Source organism: Solea senegalensis, linkage group LG3 (assembly GCF_019176455.1).
Source record: "Solea senegalensis isolate Sse05_10M linkage group LG3, IFAPA_SoseM_1, whole genome shotgun sequence".
In the NCBI taxonomy this organism is placed as follows: domain Eukaryota; kingdom Metazoa; phylum Chordata; class Actinopteri; order Pleuronectiformes; family Soleidae; genus Solea; species Solea senegalensis.
Genome location: NC_058023.1, coordinates 14,286,732 through 14,312,566, shown reverse-complemented (window position 1 = coordinate 14,312,566; position 25,835 = coordinate 14,286,732). Strand labels below are relative to the sequence as shown.

At 40.9% G+C, this 25,835-nt stretch overlaps 1 protein-coding gene across 33 annotated transcripts in view; it reads right to left on the bottom strand.

Annotated features, from left to right (window-relative positions):
* LOC122766725 (receptor-type tyrosine-protein phosphatase delta-like) overlaps positions 1–21,904 on the bottom strand; it is a 315,856-nt gene extending 293,952 nt beyond the window's left edge. For 19 of the 33 annotated variants that reach the window (XM_044021823.1, XM_044021830.1, XM_044021826.1 and 16 more), the window contains exons 1-3: positions 21,816–21,904; positions 21,540–21,653; positions 21,400–21,435 (exon numbers count right to left, since the gene is read on the bottom strand). The gene's annotated coding sequence lies outside the window, so the exon portion shown is untranslated. The remainder of the gene's footprint in view (positions 1–21,399; positions 21,436–21,539; positions 21,654–21,815) is intronic. The other 14 variants (XM_044021847.1, XM_044021850.1, XM_044021852.1 and 11 more) reach the window with 3 other exon arrangements.
* Positions 21,905–25,835: the final 3,931 nt, after the last annotated feature.

The window sequence follows — 25,835 nt, the reverse complement described above, 5'->3', positions numbered from 1 at the left end:
ATGGGCTGGAATTCAGAAAAGAGAAGGCATAAAACGCCTTTGATTACAATGCCACTGGCTTTTCTCATAATGCAATAACCTAAAATGCCACTGAAATCAGGTAGTTTTTATATTCACTGCATCATTCCTCCAAGACGGGTCACACACAAGCATTAGAGTGCTGTTGAAAATTAAAAACCACTGAGGGGTTTGTCTTGTGTGAATGCCAAGTCTGCGTTTATCCGTCCTGCGTTTTTTGTTTGTTTTTTTTTCCATCCAAACCTATTGACAAAAAGCAAACCATTGGCTGTGGTGGTGGTGGTGAGCAAAGGCAGAGAGGATTGTCTGATATACCACACACAGCGGCCCAGCCGCTACACTGAATTAGACGGGGAATGAGATGTTTTGTTGGTGTTATTATGCTCACATTACGCGGATTGCTAGATCTTCCCCACTGGGCCCAGTGGGCTTAGTGCCTAAGAGAGGGGTGGAGGGGGAGGGAGGGAGAAATAAAGGAGGGGGAGGCATGAAAACCTGCCAAAAAACAACTGCCTGCCAACATGACAGATTCTCCAGATTTATTTATACAACAGAAGAAGGCAGATAGGATAGGGCATGGGGATGGAGGAAAATTGAAGTAATCAGCTCTTAATGTGCGCAGGCTTGCAAACATCTCTAGCCCTATTACATTAAAAGAAATATATAAAGAATTAAAAAAAAAAAATGTCAAGCTTCTCACGACTTCTCCCTACACATTAAGATGATTAAGCCTCTCTAGTGGTGGGAGAGAAAAAAAAAAACAATGGCACTTGAAATAATTTGTGGCAGTTCAGCCATGGCCTTGGAATATTAATTGCAGCTCCAGCAGCCAGGATTTCAGTTTTGCAGACACACAGCTGTGAAGCTTTTCATTATTTTTGTTTTTTCCCTCATTTCCTTGCTTGGCTGTTTGTTGTCATTGCCTGATTAATTCTGGTCTCCTTACGTCTGCATTATTTCCCAAAAAATAAGGAAAAGAAATGGCAGTTTAATTTGAATGGCGATAATGTGCAGATATTCTCTGTTGACGTAACCAGTTGCCTTTCTTTTTTTGGCTTTCTTGACTGAGAAGCAGAAGCAGGAGCCCTGCACTGTGTTTGGAACGCGACTGCACGTTGAGGGGAAACAGAACAGAGAATGCTGACTGGCAGATACGATGTCGAACATAATGAATTTGATTCAATACAGCACATCTCATGTCACTCAATATTTAATCAAGACAGTCTTCAAATAATGACTTTGTCATGCAGCACAGAATCAGCAACTGGGATTTGAGCTCAGTAGGGATGATCACATTTACTTCCACCCAGTGACTTTGCTGGATATAGTACTCTGAGTGTGGCTATGAGTTAGTCATTACTCAACTGTCTGGACTTTTTGTTCCATATAAAAAAGCCAGATGATGGTTTTTTTTTGCATGATTAAACTGCCATGGAGTTGCTGAAAACACCTCACTTGTAACAAACATACAAAAACCTTTTCTTTCTAAAGCCTCAGTGCTGGACAGTGTTTCTGTCTGTTCCTTAAATTCAAGGCCAATGGCTACATTCAGATTACCAGTGACATTATTCAAATGTGACTCAAATCTGGTACAGTGCAGCTCAGATTTGAGGGTTCACATTCACGACAACACCGTCCTCCGAAACGGCACATTGAAATTGTGGCTGAGATTTAGCTCTAGATTTCGCTGTGCTGCTCGTTCGGTTCGATAAGTGAATAAATCTGAGTCTGAGTCACTTCAGTCACGGTGCAGTTAAATGCTACCAGCTGACAAATATGATGGGGATCCAGGCTGTGGCTGCCTTGGCATTGAGTCTGCTGCTTAATTGGAAGCTGTGCAGGTATACTCATAACTTACCAGAGATTCCTATCGACAAAGGGATCCTTCAGTCAGAGGGAGAAGGGGGGAGGGCGTCGGGGAAGGCGTCCGGATGCCCCGATCGATGACTGCCATCTTTTACATTGCGGGAGGGCAAGGCCCGCAGTGACCGAGACCGTGAGAGCTAAATTATAGCTATTTGCACGCAAGAGAGCAACAGCAGGGGGAGGCCGGGGTAGGTGTGTTGAGAGAGAGGGAGACCAGGGATAGAGAGGCCGCTCCTGGAAAAATCAATGCTAATGACTGGTGAATGGTGCCCCACACACACACACACACAATTGCTCGCGCTGATATACACAAATGCAAAAGGCACATTATGTAATCACACTCATAACTGACACCTTACACACACCTTTGTCTTTCCCATACAAGCACAAGCACATACTGGAGTGCTAGTCTAATTTTGTTGTTGCAGCAGTGACATCCAATTAAAAACTGTAAAGGAAGTTGTAGTGATTACTGTGTCTAGAGATCATTGATTGCTGATAGGTGAAGGTGTCCCATTACACTGCTAACTACCCAGTCCTATTTTTTATTAATCTGTTTTTCCCATTTATTGCTCCCTCCTACACTCAAAATCAGTGGCACTGACCTTTTTAACACCCTCCTTCCACCCTTGACTTATATTCCACAATGTGCTCTCATCTAAAGCTGAGTGTACGTAGTAGGGAAAATTGTGCCCACCCTGGGTGACACTAAGATTGGTCGGTACAGTGAGTGTTGTGTTGATGAATTCAGGGGAGCTGATGTATGCAATGCGCTGCTTCCTCAGCAAACTCTCTCCAAGTGAAGGGAAGCAAAGGGGAATGACGTCAATGGAGAAATGGGAGAGTCAAGAGAAAAGATCTTATTTAGCACTTCATCCCATACGGACAAATGAAAAATGAACTTTGAGAGAGTGTGCCAGCAGGTGGTATAGAAAGTGCGGCGGAGAAAGCCTTTAATCTTTAGGAATCTCCCAAATTTTACCTTTAAATGTCACCATTAATGTTGATATACAGGCACATGCAGTCTAACTTTCAAAATAATTGGATTTTGTTAAATCCTGTTTGGATTTTTTTTTTTACTTCGCCGAGTGATTGGGACGAATCTGCTGCTTTAAGGTCTGCTCGTTCTGCCTCGGCATACGTTTCTCTCCAGACACGAACCGTCTCGCACTGTCCACCATTTTACATTGAATCAGCATGAGTCGTAAAAAAACCTTTCCAACGTAGGTACTGTGTGGCTATGATGACGGCAATCCTCACAGTATAGGGCCTTGTTTTTTTTTGCAGGTGTTAAACTGGCACACAGATGCAGGTGCAATGCAGGGACGAGCCAAGTATAGTCACTGCAGTATCACATGTAAGACAAATCTGAATTTCAAATACAGATGTCATTCAGTTGGTACCCAAACATAAAAAAAACTGCTGTTCATTTTGACAGGATAATCACAACAATCATTCATTCAATGAAGAAATGTCAGTTAATTCTGCCAGTGCCATCACTGATCATTTGTTTATTGATGAGAGAGGCCAGCCTGGACTCTTCTGTATGTCCATTAAGAAACTGGCCAGTGCTTTTAAAGGCAATAGCAGTACCTGAAGTGATTAGCCATTATTAAAGCACACTGAAACTCCACATGCAGACAGTTTATACCTCAAGCTTATAATATAGTTCCCACAGTACAATTTACATCAAAGAAAGGGAACATTCATGAGACTTGGGATTCAGAATTATTTCCATTTCATATTATTTCAAAACTAACAAGAATGTGCAAGCACACAGACAAAAATCCTTCTCTTACACACAATTCGAGTGTGTTGGCATGGATGTGTAAGACAAACATCAGTGCCCAACCACCTGCTTGACTCAATGTGGAGAGGTGAGGGCTTTGTTTTCTCTTTACCTTGTTCCCTATTGTTTTTATTATTCATAAAATGTATGAACTGCAGTGGTGTGTAAAACTGGGTGTGAACAACACTGCATAATATTTGCTGCTTCATTAGTTCGTATTATGGGAATAAAAAAAAAAAAAAATGTCTGCTGCATGTGGTCAACCTTGAGCTGATCAAGGGGCAAAAGGAAAATACCAAGCCTGTCGATCCCTGGACGAGACATTTTCCAAGTGTAAAACCAGATCAATAAGCTTAAGAGTATTATTATTGCATTATTAGTTTCAGGGGGGTTCAAATTCTGGCTATAGTTCATGACAGCTCTCATCAACATAACTGCTCCTCAGAGAATGAAGTCATGTGTCAGACAAGTGAGAAATCCAAGAAAAAATGAAGCCGCAGGAGCACAATAGCACCAATAATGTGATTGTATGCTCTTCTGGGAGACATTTGAATAATTTACACAACATAATCCAACCTCGTTTTTGTTCCTTCTTTTTTTTTTGTTCTTAATTCCACTTCCTCGTTCCACCTTCTACAAGCCCTACTTCTTGGAGCCAAACTTCAAACTATTATTTGTCACATGATAATGATGCAGCAGGAAGCGCACAATTACACAACCCCCCCTCATTTCAGTATTGCACTTGTCACATTCAAAAGTCTGACTCGGCACTCTTGGCATAGGTAAATAAATATTTCATCAGCTCATCATCGGTGTGCTTGTTGCAGAGAATGGACAGAGGGGAAACAGAATGCATATATAATTAGATGGGAGGGATTACACAAATAACTTTGAGAGGCCAAATGCAGCAGTGGGCTGAAGTATGAACAAAGACATTGGCATTGGCAGCCTCATATCGATCAGTAAGCCAGCCCCATGTAAGTGAACCGGCAGTGGAATCCAGCGACATGCTTTTTCTCTGTCAGAAGGCGTGACTATAGACTATTTGTCTTGGGCCTGCAAAAACACAGAGCTGTAGTGTTACGGGTGTGAGCGGTCACTCACTCTGTGGGGAAGGTTTCTCCAAATAATGGTCTGTGCTCGAATACCATGAACAGACCGGGTGGTGTGATGGGTCTTCATGTGAGGAAGATTATATCTCAAAAAACATTGTGAGATCTGGTTGTTTAAAAAAAGTCTGAATAATATTTCAGAATAATATGTCCTTGTGTTTTGGGTGAACCTGCTAAAAAAAAATCTGTTTACGTGTTTGGCTTTTCCTTAGCTTGTTCTTTTGATGTTTTTTTTATTTATTTATTTTTTTGAGCCCAGTGAGTTTTAATTAACTATTTGACAAAAAAATAAAATAAAAAAATGATTCTGAAAAGTGCTAAACAATCACATTTGAAATTTTGACAATATACTGTCTTTCACATTGGATTATATCAGCTATTTGCGAAGCGCAGGACTGGCCACATTACTGCAATCTATTCGCTAATGATTTCACTGTTGTATTACCAAGACATGCCTCAAAAAAGCAGGAAATTGCAACTCATTAAAAATCAGCTCGATATGCTTTTTTTTTTTTCTTCTTTTCTTAATCCCAGCTCCTGGCTTTGTTGTTGCTGTTGGCCAACAACAACAACAACAGCAGCAGCAGCAGCAGCAGCAGCAGCAGCAGAGAAAAAAACTTCCCAGCCTCAGCAGCTTAACTGTTTTCCCTTCCAGCTGTTTCCCCCCCATCTCAACACTCCTCTGGACCTCATCTTATGTTTGACACAATTACGTGTGATAGGTTGCAAAAAAAAGCACCACATTAGCATTTTTGCAATTTATCCACTCAGTTCTGTAGGTAAAGGCTATTCTAAGTTATGTATCTTTAATAACTATGTAGGCAGTTAAATGATATCGAATAGAAGTCAAGTAATCTTGGCTGATACGAGGCACAAGAGCTCTGGATCATGATCTTACATATAGCTTGCAGGTGCTGCACTCTCCTCACAGGAAAGGTGCTGAAGCTTGATAAGTGCTGGGGGAGATAAAGGTACTCGCCTTTTTGTAAAGAAAACGGGGAAATAATCCCGTGCACTGCCTTGTTGCAGAGACTAATTCACTAATACGAGAACCAAGTACTGAGAACTAGGTTTTGAATGTGAGGGGGTAAGTCACTTTTCAAATATAGCAATTAACGTAATTGTAAGGTACATGATTATAAGGCCGCACAATAGTGTGGTGATGAGCATTGTATAACCTCACAGCAAGAACGTCATGTCTGAAACCTGGTTTTGGCCTTTCTTTGTGCTTTCTGCCCGTTCTCCACATGTTTGCCCCAGGGACTTTGGCTTCCTCCTACAGCCCAGAGACATGTAAATGGGAGGTTAGGTTAATTGGAGACTCTAAATTGTGACTGAGTGTGCCTGTATGGTGGACCCCTGATGGACTGGTGACTTGTCCAAATTTGGTCTGATGTCGTCTTTGATAGACCCCGACGACGACCGTCGCGGTATAAGCACAAATATGGTGCTTATGGTGTGATATGTAATCACAGTGCGGTGAAGATAGCACAATGTGAGCACAGCAAATTAGATGTTCTTACATATTAAAGTACAGTATTCCTAAGCGAAATGAAGGTCTACAGTACAGCACAATTCCCGTTACAGTTTTCACAATAGCTTTCCAATTTCACTCCACTGTTAGTCACTGGTGCCCAAGGACACATGACTGATTGCGCTCACATAATACTCAAAGACACTAGTGGCGCTATTGAAAATAAACGCTGTTCAATTTATATCACGGTGGCATTAACACTAATGACTGTATTAGTCTCAGAATAAGAGGCAACATTGATCTCTTGTCACCATGCTGCTACACTTCCCCTCACCCCTCCCCATACTGTATATTGTTGTGCTGCTAACGTGCTGACTTCCTGTGGGACTTACGTTCACATTTTAATTTGCCCAGTTTAAGGCAAGCGCTTGCATAGCCAGTGTTAATCACAGCAGTTTCTATACTGATTTGCATTCACTGAAATGTCTGAGCTTCTGGTTCAGAGAGAGAAGTAGATTTCCATGTTCTCCACTCTCACCAGGATTTATCTGTAGAAAAACTGGTTTCATTAAACAACCGAGAGGAGACCACTTTGAAACTCAACTTCCCAAGTAAGGTGACACCATATAGTTTTATGTACTGTCTTTATATGCATCATCTTTGAGACACTTTAAATGCAACGCACCACCTGGACATTTCCTGCTTTACAGAGCTGATATTCAAGCTGCGACGGACTCGTACAACCAAATTATTACATCACCTGAAAACCTATGAGCCACAGAGGAAGTTTCTCTACAGCATCCCGTTGTTCATCACTATATTCGGTTGGAGAATATTTAAGAATTTGGCAACACAAAAATAATAATAAGTGACTGAATTCTCTTTTTTGAAGATGATCCCCTTGTGCAGAAAAAAGGCTCTTGCCCTGTATTAGTGAACACACAATTATCTCTTTGAATAATGAAAATCAGCAATTCACTGAGCTCAGTCCTTGATCACAGTCTATTTGACAGTGAAAGTTTTGGCCTCGCTCAGGGGACACACTTGGCCGTTCCAGTAAAAACAGGCCGCTAATGGAAGCAAAGGCCTTCTTTTTCCACCCCACACATTTATGCAGGCAATCCAGGCATTTATGGTAATCATTAAGCAGGGCCAAATGGATGCTAGGGTCAGCTCTGTGCGCAGAATAACACTTGAGTGTTGCCTGAGTCTTGTTTACAGCTGCCCTTGCTGCCACCTCAGAGTAAGTTCAGCCACAGCAGGTTGTCCTGCATGCTCGTCGATCATAAAAACATCTTGTGAAGACCCTAAAACGGGACCGTTTCTGCCCTCAGTGCCAATTTATGTCACTCCCTCAGCCTTTATACTATTTTTTTTCTCCGTTTTTATGAATCTCAAAGGATAGTTTATAAAAAATTCATTGGCTCAGTTAGACAACCAGCAAGCCAAATGTTATGTGTTGTATGGCTTCTTCTTTTTTTCCCCCTGTAAAGCCGCGACACCATCCGTTTCTCATTTCTCGGGTAGCTTCAGCAGGTGCAGAGGTAGCACAAGAGGAAGAGACAGAGTGGTGCTTGTGATTCATTACACGCTATTAATATGCAAGGTTAAATTTGTGTACCCGGGCTTCTCTGTGGAGATGCTCAACCACGACTGTGCTACAGTCTGGATCTGAAAGCATTTTTTTTCTCATCTTCCCTGGCTTGAAAGTCATAGTAGGTGGTAGCTTTCACTGACCTGCCAGAAACCAAGACGTCACAAGATGCTTTTCTTCTTGTCAATGTCAATGTGGGTGAGATAGATAAACTAGGACGGTCCAAAAAAGGAAACCACATTATCATTGAGGTGTAGCGTGTGCATTGTTTGCTGCGCGCGATGAGAGGCTACAGTCTGAAAACTGTTCTGGTACTGCCTCCACTGAGCACAGAGGACACATTAACTTCTCTTAATGTGACTGTCAAAAAAAGCAGAGGGGAAATGCTTTTGGTCTGTTAACAAGTCATTTCCACTCACAAGGTAAGAAAATGAAGTTGTAGGTTTGAGTCAGGATTAGATTAAAGACTAGTGGCACTGCAGAGATGATAAAGAGGATTTTTTGCAATGATACAAGTAGCAATACAAAAAAAAAATCGACATTATATTGTTCTGGCTTCACATTCTTCCAGTGCGGTCAGTTTAAGGTTTAACAATGATGAATAGTCCATAAATCTACAAGTAGTTAATTCCCAATCCAAAGAGGAAGAAGAATTAGCAGAGAAACTGGCTGTAAATGGGAGCTTTAAGGTAAGAGGCTGTAGTCCGCCGAGGACATATTAAGCAAAATGGCAGTCGCTTTCCCATCAATATCCTCCAACTGTACTTGTGAAATTCAATCAGAGATCCAGACCTCTTGTAGATGAACAAGATTACGGTAGTACTGCTTCATTTTCTCATGCACAACAGACTGACAAGGGCAATAATAATGTGGATTGTTACAGCAGACTTTTATTAGCTCAATTTAATCTCAGCCCACTGGAATTACATTCAGAGACCAATTCAAATACTTTCTTAGACAATGTAATCCATATCCATAGCCTTTCAAATCCCTCAGTGCATTAATTCATCCCATATAGTCCACAAGATTAATAGCAGGCCAGGGCAAGATGTGATAAAGCCAGTGCAAGGCCAACACAAGGCTAATTTCAGCGCACAACGGTCATTGTTAAGACTGCTAATACGCATTTCTTGGATGTCAGTGCTATGATTAGCGAAAGGAGCAAGTGTGTTCACAGATATAAACCCAATAAGACCATTAAGTCTTGTAGGCACTTAAGAGAGACTGGTTGAGTGCTGAGAGTAGCATTTGGCAGAACTTGGTGAAGTACACTGTGAAATACATCTGTGGATAACTGGTATATTGTGACTTAGACAATCAATTACAGATATGCCAGTGATTAGTGCACTGGTCGATTTTGTTACTTTTGGGCGGAGTCATACTGGCTGTTTAGGTGAAACTCAGCTTCATATTTATTGAACCAAAGTTAAAGAGATGGCAATAATACATTGTTTTCTTTGTTATTTTGTCTCTGAAGACAAAGCTTTAAATGTTTGAATCTTGAATATTAATATAACCAAAATGAATATTTCTCTCTCAATGAAGGGAACATTTGGGGGAGAACATATTGACATTCAGAATGAATATTTAAAGGGACTTTATCTACATTTACTTCTGTGCTGCAGCCTCCTGTATGCACCATATGCAAATCTCCAGCATCTTACGTCCAGAGATACTGTATTTACAGTTTTTGCTTTTGCACCAGTGCAGCAACAAAACGCAATACACACTTCCACGTCAAACTTTCGGAAAACTTTCTGCTCCCGCTTCAAGCAACACTCAGACGGTATTTGCTGGTGTCAGGTTTATTTGTCTGTGTCTGTTGATATGACATCTTAATGATTGTGTTTGTCTTCTCTGTGTAATGTGTAATGTTTTGTGTTTGCTAGGGTAACGTAATTGCTGGGTCACAAGGGGAGCAGTTTTGTTGTTTGTTGAATTGCATGTATTGTAGTGTTGTAATACATGTCGTCATATTTGTATCAGACTGTGCATTTGAACGTGCTGTTATAGGTCGTGTCAGCTCTCTGGTGTTTAACCCCTGCCCTTTGCCTACTTAATGGATTCCTTTGAGATATCACCTCTTTCTCTCTGTCTCGCGCTCTCGCTCTGACTCACACGCACACACAAAACACACACACACACACACACACACATAGAGGAGACTCACTGAACCTTTCATTATGTGCTCACTCACATATCTGTCGTCTGTTGAGACAATGACACACTTGGAGAACTGCAATTACACATTTAATTGGTTTAGTATAGATATATATTTTTTGTTATAAATTGTGCACATGTTAATGACATGTAGAAAAGTGTCTACCCAAAGATATAACGGATAGGGAATGATTCAAACCACATGATACAGCAGAGAGCATTGTAGAGGAAAATGGTGTCTCATATTCAGAGGCCTTTTCGAGGTTCACTGCAGTGTATGTTTTACAATGCTGATACAAGGTGCAAAATAAGAATCGGTTGTTTTTCGCCATGCAGCGCAAATCAAATAAGTCTGAAATGCCCTTTACAAAGCATGGAATTGTAACGTATACATGCACGTGGTTTCTCAGTCTGCCATGCGATAAACAGAGAATTTACCCGTAAGCAAAAGTGGATGAACAGTTTGTGAGGTAGATCACAGGCAAAGTCGCAGTCCCACATTCAGTCCACGCCACATAGCACAAGGGAAAAAAAATCTATTCATGTTGGAGGAGAAAAGAAAGGAAATCTGCTGTAAAGCCATAAAATACAATTCATCTTGTTGCAGTCGCTGCGAGGAGTGTGTAATCGGAATGACACACTGGTGTAATCCATTTAAAACACTTTGGCTGAGGCCTCGACTGCTTTGACTTCCTCTGCAGGCTTGTGTCATCATCTTCATTTCAGATACGTTTCACTGACTGCCTGCAATTAGCGAAAGTGTGTAAGCTTCCTTGTCGTCCACCTGCTCAGTCTGCCAGACGAGCATCTTGTCCAGGATGCATTACATGACTGGCAAGCGCGTGAAAAAAAAAAAACACCAAAAGATAATAACCTGCTTGTCTGAGGCAGAGGGGAAGTGCAAGCATATTTGCTTGTCCACAGACATGTAATCTGTCTCGAGAGGTGCTCTCTCCTCTGGCGCCTCTGCACTTCGACTTTCAGAGGCAGGGTAGACCCACCCAACCTGACTAGGCAATGAGCTCAGAGTAATGGTGTCACCAGAGTGCTGAATCTCATTGAGAGTTGCTTGAGCAAACATTATCTCACACTGAACACACCCAACAGTGTCTGGAGGAAAGGCTCTGGTGAGTTATTACACAGTGAGTTTTAATCTTACAGGAGGAAATACACTGTTGCTTTTTAATGTAGGGAGACCAGAGGGCAACCTGGGTCCATTCTGCATTCTGCCTCTCTGTGCACACGTGAAGCTAATTGAACTAATTACACACTCAGAGGGACCAAATTAAACATCTTGCTGGCATTAAACTGTGGATGATTTATATCCACCTATAAACTTTGCCCAAGACTGCTGCCCACCACTAGTGTGTTTATGCATCATTGGTTTAATTATGAGTACTTGTTAATGGGCATTTTAAGTGGTCTGGAGTATTAGATAAAAATAGCCAGTGTGATGAAGAGAGTAAAAAAAAATGATGAATTGTGGGTGGATATTCATGCATGAGCATCCTTCAGCATACCTTCAAAACGCTGCATGTCGATGATGCAGCAGTGGCTTCCAATCAATATTGTTTTTAATATCAGTCACTCTGACAATTAATTAGTGATGATTAATTCACTTAGAATGTGTGGGTTTTTAAAAGCCCAATGTTACAACTTACTTCTTTGTCAAAATGTCTATTTTAAAGCCCCAAAATCAAAACAACTGGATTGTAATTATCTGTCAAATATAAAAACCAATAAGACATTTAAAGACTGTTATTTGAATATGTCAACGACAAGGAGGAGAAAATCAACGTTATGTTAAATCTCCACCAATTTCGGTTTACGATAATGTATAGTATACGTGACAAAGATATGAGTATATGCGAGTATCTAACCTAAATGCCTTTTTGCTTGACAGATTAATGACAAAAACAAAACCATCAAACAAGTGAATTTAAATGCAGGAAGGTATGCATGAGTAAAAAGTACATACAACACTGAATTATATTCAGAGATAATAGTGTCAGGCAGCAGTGACTATATTTCTTTTATTTCTTGATAATGTCAGGAGTTTTTGAAAAGGCAAACTTCTAATCCCTCTCGTGTCCTTTACTGACACATTGTTTTTTCGTCCAAAATCACAATTCAGTCATGTGAAAATGTCAGTGACAAGCCTATCTGACTGTCAGGTATAGGCCATGTATTGCCAGGTCTTCTCGAAGAATTGCTGTTATCATGTGAGCAATAATGTGGACTATTTTTCTCTGAGCATATCGCATTCCCCAAGTCAACAGTTCAATCTCAACTTTCTCGCCCACTTTTCTCTGAGCAGCAGATGCCATAAGTCTTCTTGCCCTCACCTCTCTTTTTCCCCGACAACCTTCATTCTGGGCCCACTATGGATCCACCCTCCCTCAATCCATGCTTCTTCTGTGCCTCCTCAGACGGATAGATTGATTTGTCTACAGGACGCCTCTGACCTTTGATATGATCCGATAAGGGACGCGTGGCCCTAACTGAATTAGACGATCAAAGGGGAGGCACATCAGGAGTGAGATGAGGGTGTTTCCCTTTGCCTCAGAGCATACCTCTGCCTTTTCCATGTTGGTTAGATCCACCGTCCATCTCATGCCCACCCCTGCCAGACGCCCAGGGGAATATGAAAGATGTATTTTCAAATTGCACTTTGCCTAAAGGCTCTTTGGGCCAAATTAAATTTTCACCTTACATCGATTTTTCCCCTTAGTCCAAACTCAATGGATCCTAATGTTATCTATTTCTATGCTATGCAGGAATAAAGGGAGACTATGCTCCAGACTACTGCATGTCCGAAGTCGGTTCATCCAATAATTCTTACTTGCAGTGTCTGGGGAAGAAAGTCACCGCAGAGCTGACATTTTCACCATGTTTCTTCCTTTTTCTCCATGTCTTTCTTCCTAATAAAAAAATCTGCTTTCAACAGTATTCACTGGACATGATCCTCCAGTTGCACCGTTTAGTCCTCGTATGATAGAGGAATTTCTATTCCTTTTTTCTTCAGCTCTTGTTTCTTTATTCCTGACAAATAAGAGCCAGGTGTAGCCAATCACAGAAGCAGACTTGGATGCATTCTGTTGCGAAATTTCAACACTTGTCCTAAAAATACACCTGCCACCAAGGGATTGTGGGCTCCATCTTAGCTGGTTGCAATTATGTCAAACTGAGCCCAAACCTGACAAAGACTGGCCCGTTTGAGTGGTTCACCTTTTAATCAAAGACCGGTGCAACCTCAGAGAACTGTCTGTGCGCATGGCCGCTAAGCGGTGCCTGTTTTGCTTCTCGCGCAGATGATTAAAGGGAAAAAAGAGATAAGCAATGCACAGACATTTAGAAATGTGAGCATCTCGCACTATTAATGAGCCCTAAATAATTAATTTCATAAAAGGAGCTTATCATCATGCTTTAAGGAAAGAGCATCATTATGTGAAAACAGGATTTCCAGATGATGGCACATATATTGTATTTAAGCCTCTACCTGTTTTGACATTTCAAGAACCACTGGGGTGTCAAGGCTGAGTGAATTTCCATGGCGGCCTACCCTAAAAAAACATTTGACAGGCAAGACATAAGAAAGGATGGGTTTTGACAGATCCCAGCCTTCTTTTATTGGAATATATGAAGGGGAAAACAACAGGGCGGGAGGAGGTAGAGAGTGGGATAAGGGAAAGGGGGGTGGGGTGGTGTGGTGTTGCTTCAAAGTGGGCAATGGCTCCACAGAACTAACAAATGATGTGAAAACACACATCAGCTTGCATGGATACACATGAGACCTGGTATCACAAGCCACGGCACATAACCAGGCTTGTGTACAAACGGAAAGAAGGTGTTTGTGTGTGAAGGAAGGATGAGGCAGAGAGCGTCATGTGAAGAGATGCAACCCCACCGTCTTTGGCAAGCCTGTATTCCTTGGTACCATTTGTTTGTCATCTGGCAAAGATCTCGGGAATCCAGGGTCTTACATAAACCCTACCGAATATGGCTCTGTGCTGGGGAACTGATCCCTCCCAAAACCCTCATTGTTATTCTCTCATGATGCCCAGGGATCTGCCGAGCACCCACAGCCAAACCCACAGCAGGTCTGAGTGGGAGGTGGGGGTGGTGTGTTTACATGTGGGCTCTATCCAGGGACTGAGCTTACTGTACACACACACACACACACACACACACACACAGGATTATAAATGGAACACCGCTCCTTAGGTCGTGCTGTTAAAAAGCATGTGCTCGTCACTTTACTTACATAGTCTTAAATTCTATCTTATTATATCTCTGTATATTAGCAGTTTCCTCCAAATTGGATTTGCTCATAAGCAGTCTCACTGACAGAAAAAAAGTTCTGGAGTCCCGTTATTAATCTTTCCAGGTCTGTTGCACTGCAGACTATATGTAATCGTAACAATTTAAAACCCTCCATGAGACAGGTCTTCTTTGTCAAATAAAATTTTCCACACTGTGGGATAACTCCCTTATCACTGACTCGTGTTTTGGGTTTGTTTTTTTTTGTTTTTTTCCTCCACAGTGTGCAAGATAACATATACTTTCAGGGTTGTCCACTCCCTCCTATGTGTAGAGATTACACCTCGTCTCCCGGCTGTAACTGCTGAACCTGACAGGGGGTTGATTTAAATGTCCAAGGTAGAGCTTGATCAAAAAGTCTTTCAGTCTGATCAAACACAATGAGGCCTCTGGGTCCTGTGAAATCCGCGCTGTGTGTGTGGACTCTCAACCTCTGCAGTATTTACAGTACAGAGCTCAGCTCCATCCAATAAAATATGCATAAAGCATCACTTGCCGTATCTCTCTTAATCGCCTCTACCAGTTATGCAAAGATCATTTTGCCATGATCTCCTGGAAACCCACGTATAGCTTTTCACTGGTCTGTTTCGATTGGCCTGGCATTGGGATTGAGAGGCTTGTGTATTTATTGTGGCACTGCCTATATGTTTAAATTATAGTGAGACTGTACTTTCACTGACTGTAAAACATCATTAATAAATAATACGCTGTGAATACTAGCCTCACTGCTCTCCCCACAATAGCTCAAATCTAAAATTATATAATCTCTTTTTTTAAGCTTTGTGGACCTTTGAGAGTTTTTTCTATGAAAACCAAAAGTGGACTTCACTAAACCCTGCTTAAATACAACTTAAAAAAAAACTTTAAAAAAATGACCCTGACTATTCAACTTGTTTTCTCTTCTCTTTTCAGCACACCAATAACAGTGGACATCTTCATGGCGTGCAAACTAAATACAATTCACCATGACCTCCAAGTGACTGCTGCAAGGCTCTGAGGTATGAATATAAACATAATAGCTTGAATTTAAGGCTGCTGGGACAACAGAGAGTGCACCAGCCGCAGGTAAAATGAAGCTCAGACTTCATCAAAATATTCTTGAAGAGGAGGGTTTCTGCCAGCCTTTCTTCTTGTTCCCATTACTGACCTAAAAGGACAGTGGGAGAGAAAGTTTTGCAACAGTGTCTGGAATTATAACCATGTCTTGGAAAACAGAGAGAGAATGAATGTTATCTCGAGGTCAGAGGCGGATGATCTGACAAGGAGTACAACACACTGCCACTCTAGTTCACTGTACTCTGCTTTTCTTTTCTTTTTCTTTTTTTTTCCAAATGCTTTGATTCGCTCTATGCTCTCCCATGGTCGAAGTCCCTTGGATAGCAACCGAGAAGGGCTAATTGATTTCTCTTGTTCATGTTGGTTAGAGGCAGCAGCATCGAACTGTAGAGAGGAGCCAGGCTCCAGCTTGCCTGCATTATTTCCCTTTTTGTTTCCTTCTGTACCATTATCCCCGTAGACTATAATGCCAATACTCAACATACCAGTGTCTTCTGAAATCCATCACGAAATAGCTAGTGGAGGAATGCATGTAAAAAGATCAAATATCCACATCCTGGTGCTATACACATGACGTACATAAGGTCAGGACGTAAGATCACAATGGCATTTGCCAGAAACCACACCAAGTCATTATTTCAAGCTCTAGTACGAAACACTGCCGACGCCTCTCACCTCCACCACCCCAACACTCCGCTAGCCAGAAGCGTTTATCCGGTTAAACTGCCTACTGTCTGAGGATTTCTTTTTAGTAGCAGAATCCATTTCTGAGGCTTGTTTTTATAGCCATACAATGCAATGTTGCTGTTGTGCTTCTGTCTTGCCTTTGTCAGTCTTTAATGGATCACTTCCTGTGCACAGGAAACTGACAGATTGTGTGCACCTTGAATGTAAGTGGCATTCATTTACATATTAAGGTTGGGAATGTCTATTCAGACAGGCGCAGTGAAATCCAACAGCTTTTGTATGAATCTTATCCCAAATGTGTCTATTTCATAGAGCGTCTGATTTATCTATTTTCAATCTGTATGTTGTGTTATACACACATTATGTCCATAACATTGTGTGCTGACCAGTGCATACTGGTGTTGGTTCAAACAGTGGTTCTGATTAAGGATATCCGTCAATTCCAGTTCCTGTCATCCAATCCAATTTTATTTATAATTTACACAGCAATAATAATAATAATATTATTTATTGTAATAATAATAATAACAATAATAATAATGGTAAACCTTTACATTAGGGAACACATATTCACTATTAACTAGGTGCTTACTAACATGCACATAAGTAGCATACTAGCACTTTATTAGTAAATATTAAACACATATTAACACCTTATTTAGGAAAAATCTTAATTCATGTCATAATAGAGGTAGAATAAGTTTTGGTGTTAGTATGTGCTTAATAATGACTAATAAAGGGCTAGTATGCTACTTATATATGTTAGTAAGCATGTAGTTAATGCTGAATATGTGCTCCCTAATATAAAGATGTAAAATATGCGAGCAGACATAACTTTTTGCCCATAAAATGCAGAACAACAGACTCACACTGTCTCAAATGCAGAGGAGAACAGGTGAGGTCATGTCAGAGCAAAGAGAAGGCAATATCTTTCGTCCGCCTTCACTTGCACCGCACAGACTCAGGTTTTCTTTTAAGCAATGGCAACACAGTAAGCTGAGCAGAGAAGTAAAAACATCCACCGCAGACTTTACTGCTGAGATAAATTACAAATCACACATCGTTTAGTCTGAGTTTGAACTCTGACTACTGCAGGACAGAAGTAAGGAAAGGGGGAATCATTGAGTACCATAGAGGAAAAACCAAGGCTTGGTCACTTTAACATGAGATCAATGCAATGACAGCCAAACTCGAATAATAGCAGGGTATTGATAAAAAATAATCAGTGTCTCACAGGATTCAACTCCAGCCACTGCTATCCATGCCAATGCACAGTCCACCCAGCAAGATATAGTCAATTACAGTATTTCATTGGTTTAGATAAAAAAAAATGGAGCCAGTCTTAACCACACAGTCTTTAATAGAACATTGTGACACATGTCCACACCTGTACTTCTTCACCACAGAAACAAGGAGGACGGACAGGAAACTGAGTTGATTGTCAGGTTTACAAAGAGACAGTGTGTTCCACATTGATTTCATCAAAGTGACATCATTGTTCCTGTGAGAAGACCCATTGGTACTGTTCAGTTCCATAGCCACATATCCAGCTGTGGCTACTCTATATGTTGAGCTTGTGAACAGCCAATGTTATAGAATTACCCTTTATCATGTTGCGCCCATTTATTGAGCTAATTCGGGAAATAACTTGCTATTGTTCCAAAAAGAATCCTAACAAAGCTATTTCAGATATGCACAGTTCAAGGAGCACCTTTTAAAATGCTGCAGCGATAATAGCAGATGCTTGGCAGAAACTAGGAAAACAAAAATCTCTACTCCGGTATTGACCATCCAGACTAAACTCAAGAATTTAATTAAAAATGTTTCCTGTTGTTTTTGTTTAGTGCCTACAAGGCTTGCTGTTTATTCAGATCCATCTTGTTTTGGGGCTTCTCAGCCATCAGGTTTGTGGTCTTTCCTTCAGGAAGTATCTCAAGTCTTTTTTTGTCTACTTGATGCCATCTTAATTATTAGTGATGAATTGTGGGGTTTTTTTTTTTGAAATTTTAAACGTAAATTTTAATCTTAATTAGATGAGCATATGATCTGCTGTGCTTCGCCTTGTTTCTGTATAGCATGCACCGGGCGTCATAACACTGACGTATCTTGAATATGTTGTCGTTAAACAGCCTAATGAGCATCTGATTTATGACTGGAGACATAAACAGCACAGGTGAGAGGTTTTCATCTCAAGCAGCATTTTCTAATCAACTTCAAAGGGAAATAATTGATATTAAAGTGTGTGCTTGTGTGCATTGACTAGGGTGTGTAATTGTGTGTCACTGCACATACGCGTTGGTGCTGAAGCACATGCAGTCGTAGTGTGCACATGAGAACTTGATTGAAATTCCAAATCGTTTGATGTCGGCGTTGAGGCACAAAAGGAAAATACAAGCGTTGCCACAAGATGAACGCTGCCTCCTGACGCAAATCTGAGCTGTTCTTATTTGCAGGCACGTGACTCTGTAGCCACACGTGAGGGTGTGTGATGCAGACACTGACATGGTTTTCTGATGAGGGATTTGTATTGTCATAGCACTGTCATTGAATCAGAATGAGATGGATTTTAATGTTGCACAGCCAAGGAAGTGGTGAAATTGAGAGAGTCTATGTCCACGGAGGGACACTGGCACCCTTATGAGCGAGCAGCTCGCTCAGCATGAGATGAGAAACTTTGGCAGCTAATGCATCAGCTCACACAAAATGAAGCCCGCCTCATCCAAGAGCATTAAGATGTGGATAAATAAATAAAACATTGCCGCCATGAGAGGAGAGGCAATGTGACAGCGGGATGTTTTTTCTGCTTTCATGTTGGCGGGCGCGGATATTTTATTTTGGGATGAATCAAAATTTCCTGAAAACGCCTGCACCAGGTGTATCTAATTATCTGACAGTGCATCCTCATTACGAACCAACTCCTGGGAGTCAGCAACTCAGCTTGCCAAGCCTTGGACCGCAATCTATGTGTACCTTACAGTAAAAAATACAGACATTATGGTGCTGCTATTTTTCCATAGCTCTCCTGTTTCCATCCTCTTTTTGCTCTTAAATGGTCAATAATTGCCCTCTTTGTAAGTCAATATTTATTGAAAATATAATGACTGTAATGGCAGGTTTATATATATATGTATATAGCTCATATATATATATATATATATATATATATATATACACATATATGAGCTGCTGCTCTGACAGCCCTGTGCCATCTCAGCCATGGCCCTATTATGTCACCTGAATGAAGTTTATAAACCATAATTACAGCTTACTCCTGTTTCTCTCCAGGGAGGTGCAGCAGGCAAGAATAGTGACTATGTTGTCAACACAGTTACGCTAGTGCAACCCATTTTAATTAAGGAGAGAGGAAGATTTGCAGAAATGGGGTATATCTAACTGGTAAAGCAGGCAGTGGAAGAGTTTGTCCTACTGTGAGCAAGAAGACCAGTTTCCCTATACCTTCCCACTAATAGCCATTGCACAAATCCCAACAAACACTGACTGGAGTAGTTTTGGGAGTGTCACTCAAAGGGAGCACAAAGGAAAATTTTGCAAGTTTATAAAATGGGAGTGCTGCTGCGTTAAGGGAAGCAGGGGACATTCTTACCTGCGACTAATCCTTGAAAGCTTTGCACAAAAATTCTCCGCCTGACAGCAAATGATTCAAATCCACTCCTATGCTCAAAAGTGTCTTTATACTCAGGGGATAACAGGCCGAAAGGACCGCTGCATTTCAATTTCTTTCTTTGCATGTAATGGTGCTTGAAAAAACGAAGAGCGTGTGTTTTTGTTCTTCTGCTGGTCTGCTGGTATTGTTTTTCTTTGTCGTTGATATGCCCTCGCCTATTCATGTCCATGGTGTTCTTCCGTTCAGAGGAACACAAGCAGATAAATAGATAGATAGATAGATAGATAGATAGATAGATAGATAGATAGATAGATAGATAGATAGATAGATAGACAGATATACTAAGGATTAAGGTAACAATAACACAGAACAAAACAACTCAAATCACTTGGTATAACCAAAAATAAATATGAATGAAACGTAACTTATTTAATTGAGACATGAAAGGTTGTTCACAGGTGTGAAGTTCCCCCTGTCAGCATGTCACACTTTTCATGTCCTGCGTGCTTCCCATTTAGTTCTTCCTGAAATGCAACAGCAGCCTACATCTCTTGCACTGCTATGACTGGCAGACCGTAATGCTATTTCCTCTCCTCCATGGTCATGCTCAGTTAGCCCTCTGTCACTCTACACTAGCCAGGGATGAGACATCTCTCTGGCAGCATGAGCTGTCCTTGCCCTCATTTGTGATTGCTTCTCCTCAGCTTGCCTTGCTCCAAAATACTGAGGCACACAAACTTTTCAGTTCGTTATCTTGCCTTTTAGAGGCTTTCGTCCTTCTTTTTTTTTTTTCCGGGGCTGCAGAGTATGACTGCAAATCATGGGTAATTGGCTATATATGAATGACTTGTCAGTGGTCGTCTGACAAATAGTCCTTAACACGGAGAAAGTGGTGTATAAATCATGAAATTTCCAATTGTAACTTTCATTGAAAGTTCCACACACACACACACACACACACAAACACACACACGTGACTGGGGGGTGGTGGAGAATGGGCCAGTGCTGACACGACTGCGCCTGATACATGTGACAATCACCAGCCAAATCTGACATCAAAAGTCTGTCTGATGACAGAAGCAAAGTGGGGCAGCTGTGTGAGTCATGGCCCACACACACCATCTGCATCACCTGAGTCCAGACTGCACAAGTATGTACATATATATATATACATATATATGTATATATATGTATATATATGTATATATATATATATACATATATACATATATCTTCATCCCAAAGTTTCTCTACACCTGCCTGAACCAACACACGAAATACCCACAATTCACCACTGTGCATTAGGAGCATCCACGTAGTTGAAAGAGGGACAGGTCTTGGTTGGGGGGGGCAAATATGGCTCTGGTGTTTGAGCGCAGTATGTGTTATAAATGATGACGATAAAGATTATGTAAATATCTCGCCACCATCTGGAGTGTAACGGCGAGCAGCAGACCGGCGCACACCGGGCGCTACATTATCCATAACGCAGCTACAAGATGGGCACAAATATGCGCCCATGAACACACACTCACAGCGTCACAGCACGACACAGAACTTGGAGGGGAAACCAAAGCGACACTTCAGTCCGTACAGGAAAAAAAACAAAAAAACAAGACGATGTGCTTTTGTTTGTTGTTTTTTTTGTGCTTCAATTCACAGTTAGAAGGTGCAAGAAAAAAAAGTCTATACACTTACTATGTACCCAGGCGGTAGAATGCAAAGCCCCGGTAACTGTAATCAAAATAAAGGAATGCGTTCATTTATATTTATTCCTTCACAACAAACAGTGTGGTAGAAATGCATGCATGCGTTCTGAAGTCCAAATGTCCACTTACCGGAGCTGTCCGGAAAAAAATCCTTGAGAAATTCCAGAGGAGTCCCTTCTTTCTTCCCTCAAAGTCAGAAAACAGCAATGCTTTTCTTATTCCAAAAACAGGCGCCCGCTTCAACTGTGAAAGAGAGAAGACACCAAAACAGCCACAACAAATTCCATTAGAACCTGGAGTCCACCCACCACCAGCCCAAAAGTGTTGACATAACTGTGAAGAGCAGCAAACAAAACAAAAAAAAAAGTCAACTCGTCATAAATAGTCGGAATGGACAGTCGGTACCTGCTCTCTTTATCACTGTCGACAAAGACAATGAGAGCGCCAATAAGACGGGCACAAAAACTGAGAGAGCTGAGCTTTTTCTTGGGAAACGCAGCCCCAGCGCGCGCTCTCACATTATACCAACACACACACTGAGAGAGAGAGACACGCACGCACACACACACACACACACACGCGCGCACACGCTGCTCCTGGCGACGGATGTAGGGAGAGAGAGAGAGAGAGAGGCAGGGAAAGGAGGAGAGCGGAGACTTAGGGACGCTGCGCTCAAAGCTGCACTTCACAGTCCAGCCGCTTGATGGCCAGCAAGAGGAGCAGCTGACCCTGGGATGTTTCCCAGCGCCAAAAATCAATCAAAATGTTGATTTTTGAAAATTAATATAACCTGAGCTAACGTTCCTGTTGCTACTGTTGTCATTATCTCTTAGTGTTACAGCATACACTTGAGCTCGATTATAGCCTACATGTTCTCAAGCACTGTAAAATAAAAGGTGCTTTTCCTATACATCCATTCAATAACACTTTTTCTCAAATACGTTAATTAGAGCTGATTGGCATGATCATACAGGTGCACGTAGACAAGGGTTTATATTGTACACCCATGCAGAGTATATGCTGTCACAATATATGCTCTATTTTATGAAGGTTCAATGCAAAATAATAATCACCAAAGAATGCATATAAACAATACAACTACCAATACAATGTTGATCCAGTACAGGTCATGACTCTGGGACATAGACCAAAGCTGTGGATTAAAGTGTCGTCTGCCAGTGGACATCTATCACAAGATGGAGAGATCTCAGGGTAAATATGTACTATACTAGAGCAGGTACTAAAAAAAAGTACCTGGTACCAGGTGCTACGCTAGTGGAAATCGTGGCGTGCCGTGCTGTGCAGAGGCGAGGCGAGTAGAACAGGTGGAAACACGGCATAAGTGTTACTTTACAGTTTACAAAACCAAAGCCGAGCAGACTAAATTACAGAATGCTATTAAAAAGTTCAAATGAGCTGAAAAAAATACTAATTGCAAACCATTAATCAAGAGTAACAATATATAGTATAATACTGCTGGTTACCAAAAGTGGCTCCAAAAGTAGTTAATCTAACGATTATGACAGTGATAATGTGCATGTGTGTAGAATATGTTTGCATGGAAATTGCATCTGTTGATAGAAATAAATGAAGAAGGAGAAAAGTTATTCAATTGCAGTGCAATGTAGACTCTTTTCCAGTTATAATATAACAGAATCGAGACTTTCCTTAGTTTTTTTCTGACTTGTCCTGTACTGCATGTCAAGTATCTGGCCATTGTTGACTCAACAGGAAATGAATAATGCTAATGTTGAGGTTGAGTTGGCTTATGCTTGTCCATCTATCATCTGGGAAACTTTTGTCACGCCAGTAGTCTGGGTTTGCATTTCAAAATGACACAAATAGACAGTTTACAGTCTACAGGAGTTGAATAAATAAGTATATCAAGCCTTACTTCCTCAACTTGGCTTCAGACATCAACTTTGGACTTGAAGAGTTGACTACAGAGTTTATGATTTCCCCAACCACATGATTTTTATAATGTCTTAATTACAGTGAATTGTAGAGTGATGTATACTGTGTGCTAAAAGGCCCGTGAGAATAGCTTTACATTTAAAGGACAGATTTGAGAGTATTCTAAATGCCCTTGAAGATAACTTTATTCCACTGTCTGACCAGACTGTGTATTCTAATTCCTGAAGAAAGTCATTTAAAAATGTGATTTGCTAAAATGATTTCATTGAGCAGTTTGTTTGCATTGTAGCTTCACAGCCTCATGAAGCCAGTATACATTAGTTTAGAAAAATAGGTATTAAGCCCAAGTAGTTATCCTAATTGTCTGAAATAGCAGTGGAGATCAATAGCCATCAATTTACCATTAGTATCTCCATCTAATGAGTCCTTAACGTGTGTATTAACACTCTTGCAGATTAAAATCATGGAATACACATTCAGGCTATTTGTAATATCTGAGCAATGCAGTGTGAGGCAAGACTTCCAACTTCTTAGATGAAAATTTAGGGACATAATAACATCTTGGTTGGAAAAGCTGGCAATACTCCGAGCTCCTGAGTCAGTCATCTCATCGTGTACTCTACACATGATTCCGATTTTGTGCAGATGTAGATCAGCGTTTAATTCAGTCCAGAAAAAGGTTTGGCAAGGCCTTGTGTGAGCTCTGTGCAGCAGGGGAAACAGTTGGGGCTTCCATTAATGTTTCACAGTGCTCAATTTGTTCCTATAATGATGTCATTTTGGAGCTGCCCCTGAGCTCAGGAGCAGCTGTCCACTGAGAGACAATACCCTGAGGCAAACGAACAACCAGATACCAAGCCATGCTTTCCTTAATGATAAACAAGATCACGGGGATAATCCATTGCCTTTTTGACACAGTCTCTGGCACGAACTTCCTGACACAGCCTCCATCCATCCACTTCTGCACAGCAGCCTCAAGGTGTATGCCTTGAATTGTTCATTCAGCAGAATTGGCTCAGGACAGTTTCCAATTCTGCCTTTACTGTGTTGATGATGTGCAGAGAGTGACTTTTATAAGCTTCCTGTAGTTTATGTGGGTACTTTATGATTGTTCACTTGTTGTTTTGGATTTGGTCTTGATATTCCAGATGTCAGGCCCACTTAGTCCTGAGCAGCATCACTCAATAATCTTGTGATTGTGCCACGCTGAGCTGAGTGCATGTTATGCAAATGTTAGAGCTATTCAGGCCAAGTACTCTGAAGTCACATTACTTCAAAAAAGACGACTCAGCAGAACATTGCTATTATTATTATTGTCATTATTATTATTTTCCATGTAAAACAACAACAACATTGCATGTAGGGCTCACCAATTAGTCAACTGTTTTTTTGCAAACTACAATAATGTTGGATACAGTTTGAATCTTTACGCTCTCAATAGAATATAGTCATTACAGAGTCATTACTGTTTTGAGGGTGATGTGTAAAATGGTCCATCACGTTTTCCCTCTGTTGCACAGCGAATAAAGAACTGAATTGTTACTCTAAAAATATATATATATGTCACAATCAAATGGCAATTGCAATATCTATTAGAAAGATGGAAGTGAAGGGTCTCATGAAAGAAGGTACAGATACTCCACATCGTCCAGTTGGCAACTGACCTGTACTGACTTTGAGACGGCAGCATGGAGACCAGAATACCGCTGAGGTGTGTGGGGTCAGCAGCAACCTTGCCAGCTCATCTCCCCTTTGATTGATAGTAGTTCACAGCCAGAATTTCCTTTACGTCCTGCCATCTTACATACTGTCTGTCCTGCTGGGATGTTGGGAAACTATACACAATGTCTGTGGTTCATTTTGTGTTGAAGGCGGAGCTTAGATCATGAAACCTAACCCAGGCATTAGATAAAGAAGCTGTTTGAAAGGGTCCAGTTGTAGGGTCCAGTGATGTCCTGGGGATAAAGATGTTTTGAAAAAAAACAGGAGACATGTGAGATGTTTTAAGGTTTTTAGAATTACTTTTCATCTCATTTTCCTCTAGAGGAACAACTCCATTTTAAGACACACACGTTCTATGCAAATGTTGTTTGTTGAAGGAGTCACTGAGAAAGAAAATGAAGAAAAATTAATTCCTCTTTAAATAACGTCAATTTTATTTACAAATCTTGTTGAGATTCTTCCAGTTGCAACATAAAGCATTACACATGTTCTACTGTTAACTATTTCACATTCCACTAAAATGTGAGACTTCCAATATAGACATACTGTCTATATATCACTTGCCAGTGTCGAATCATCCTTTGGTTTTAGGTGCTTGGTGTAACCTTTATCTATCGTCCAAGGTTGTGCTCTCCATGTAGGAGAGCTGAATTACAAAAGTGCCCTTGACCTTCTATGGATGTGTCATGAATATTTTGTGAATATTTCATTTCACAAGAGCCTTAAAGCAACCTGTTGATTTAATAATGTGACCACGTCTGATGAGTGTCTTGTATTGAGGGTAAAAGT